At 33.5% G+C, this 2,499-nt stretch overlaps 1 pseudogene; it reads right to left on the bottom strand.

Moving 5' to 3' along the window:
- Positions 1-1,973: 1,973 nt before the first annotated feature.
- LOC149550166 (U2 spliceosomal RNA) lies at positions 1,974-2,137 on the bottom strand (annotated as a pseudogene).
- Between the last annotated feature and the right edge of the window lie 362 nt (positions 2,138-2,499).

Here is a 2,499-nt window from a genome sequence, read left to right as displayed (position 1 = left end):
TATATTTTATTAGAGAATCAGATGGAGCATGTTAATTAAATGTTACCCAAAACTAAGAATTATGTAATGGAATAAGAGCTATAACTATTATGGATCTAATTTTGGATTGTTTTGTAAATTCAAATTAAAAATACCAAGTTGGGCTATTCGAGAAAATCCAATGCATACACTTCTATAAAATTATTAATGCCAAATTTAGAATAAGATTTAAAACTCAAATAAAAAATGGCCAACTAGGGGTATACCAAGCAGTCCAAATGGGTATTTTGAAAATCATGTTCATTTGTGAAGCCATGGGGTTTAGGATATATGGAATAGGTTTAAGAATTTAATGACTTTGCAACCAAATTGGATTAAAAGATAATGAAATCTTCCTGCATCTTCGTCTAATGGTAAACTACCATGAGCAAACAATGCAAAGGTCTTCTTTCAAGTTCGGACCGTATACGAGAACTAAAGCATTTGATTTTTAGAAAAGATATTTTTTGTTAAAAAATTGTTCCAAATATGGCACATATAAAACAAAGCCAATGAATATTGATGGTGAAAATAATTTAATCTAATTCAAGACTAAGCTAGATGACAGAGAAATAACAAATGAAATAGTTTTTGATTCAGTCCATCATAACTTTGATCAAAATATAACAATGGAGGGCATATCCAATATAGGTGAGTGTTATTCCTCAGAGGCTCATGTAGTTTCAAATATATTTAAACAGAATTGAAATATATTGGAGAGTGAAACTGAAAAAACCCCAAGACAATAAAGGAAAAAGCTAAAAGAATCCCTTGTTCTAGAGGTTTTGAACTTATTAAAGGTCCAAGAAATGATTCTTTAATTTTTTTATTGGCAGGACAATACATTGGTTTTTCACACACACCCAAAACATGTGAAGCCCTTACAAAGAAATAGAGAGGAAATGCAAGTTTATCGCCAAATGTTCAAACCCTAGTGTACAATTTGGCCACAGAGTACTCCAAAAAGTTAGTGGCACATTGTTAGTTACTAACCTTTTTTTTGGTGCTTTAAATGGGTGACTTAATGGAAAATTATAAGGGAAGAAATTGAAGATGGGGTATGAAAATAAAAGCCCAATTCCAAGGCTTGCTACAAAAGAGGCCTCATTTTTTCTCTCAATGGGAATAATCTACAATTTTCTCAAATTCATGAATGATTTTGGGAGGAGGAAAGCCTGTACATTCAACCACGAGATTTTATGGAATTTTGGTATATGTGGATTACAGAAGGGCTTTGTGTTTGTTCCAACATAGAAGTTGGAATTCAAGTGGCTATCTAGGACCAAATCTAAAGGATGTCACACCCACTTGGTTCAGGCAAACAAAGTATCTCCTATTGGACGACCAGAGCAAAGAGATTGGTGGTGTTTGGAAAATTTATAATGGAGATGAGAAAAATTGGCAAATAAGTTTTGAAGTTGGAATTCAAGTTGCTATCCAGGACCAAATCTAATTTAGGCAACTATCCAGGACCAAATTTGAAGGATTTCACACCTACTTGGTTCAGGCAAACAAAGTATCTCTTATTGGACGGCTTAGAGTAAAGAGACTGGTGGTGTTTGGCAAATTTACAATGGAGATGAGAAAAACTGGCAAATAAGTTTGAAGTTGGAATTCAAGCGACTATCCACGACCAAATCTAATTTAGGCAACTATCTAGGACCAAATCTGAAGGATGTCACAATTCAAGCGGCTATCCACACCAAATCTAATTTAAGCAACCAAATCTAATTCAGGCAGCTATCTAGGACCAAATCTGAAGAATGTCACACCTACTTGGTTCAAGCAAACAAAGTGTCTCCCATCGGATGTCTAGAGCAAAGAGACTAGTGGTGTTTAGCAAATTTACAATAGAGATGAGAAAAAACTGGCAAATATTGTTTCTCTATGGTCAAGTCTTTGCATGCTTGGATTTGAAGAGACTTATTTCTTGTATGGAGAAATTATTTTTACGAGTGTGATCCTTCCCCCTCAAGAAATAATTAATTTAATATTGTGTGGTTCATTGAACCACATATCAGATATTGTACTGATAATAACAGATACTACACATATCAGATATTATACTGATAAGAACATGTGCTAAACTTTATCTTAGCCAAAAGGTCGAGAAAGGTATGATTTATACCACCGCATCCTTTGTTATTTATACCTCCCTTTCCATTCCGTCACTTGTACCCTGCTGCATGTGGGATAAATATTGAATGGAAGAGTTCACCGATCGGAGTTATTGACGTGGCTCGGGAGTTTTGTAGAGGATGTAGAAACAATTGATACGATTCGTGCATCTGTGATTCAATTTTTTTGGAATAAAAGAAAATGTCTTAACCATTTCCTAAAATAATATGTCTTTTTATAATATTGAAAATTAATTATCCTTTTAAAAATGTGACAACGTAATTTAAATGATTTAATCGAAAGAGTGGTAGGTTATATGTAAACGAGAAAATTGGCAATTAAACAAGTTAAAGTATTTAGGTA

Source organism: Cupressus sempervirens, chromosome 7 (assembly GCF_028749045.1).
Source record: "Cupressus sempervirens isolate cs-2001-9-10 chromosome 7, ASM2874904v1, whole genome shotgun sequence".
Taxonomy (NCBI): domain Eukaryota; kingdom Viridiplantae; phylum Streptophyta; class Pinopsida; order Cupressales; family Cupressaceae; genus Cupressus; species Cupressus sempervirens.
Note: the sequence above shows the minus strand (reverse complement) of the source record. Positions and strands in the feature narration are given on the sequence as shown.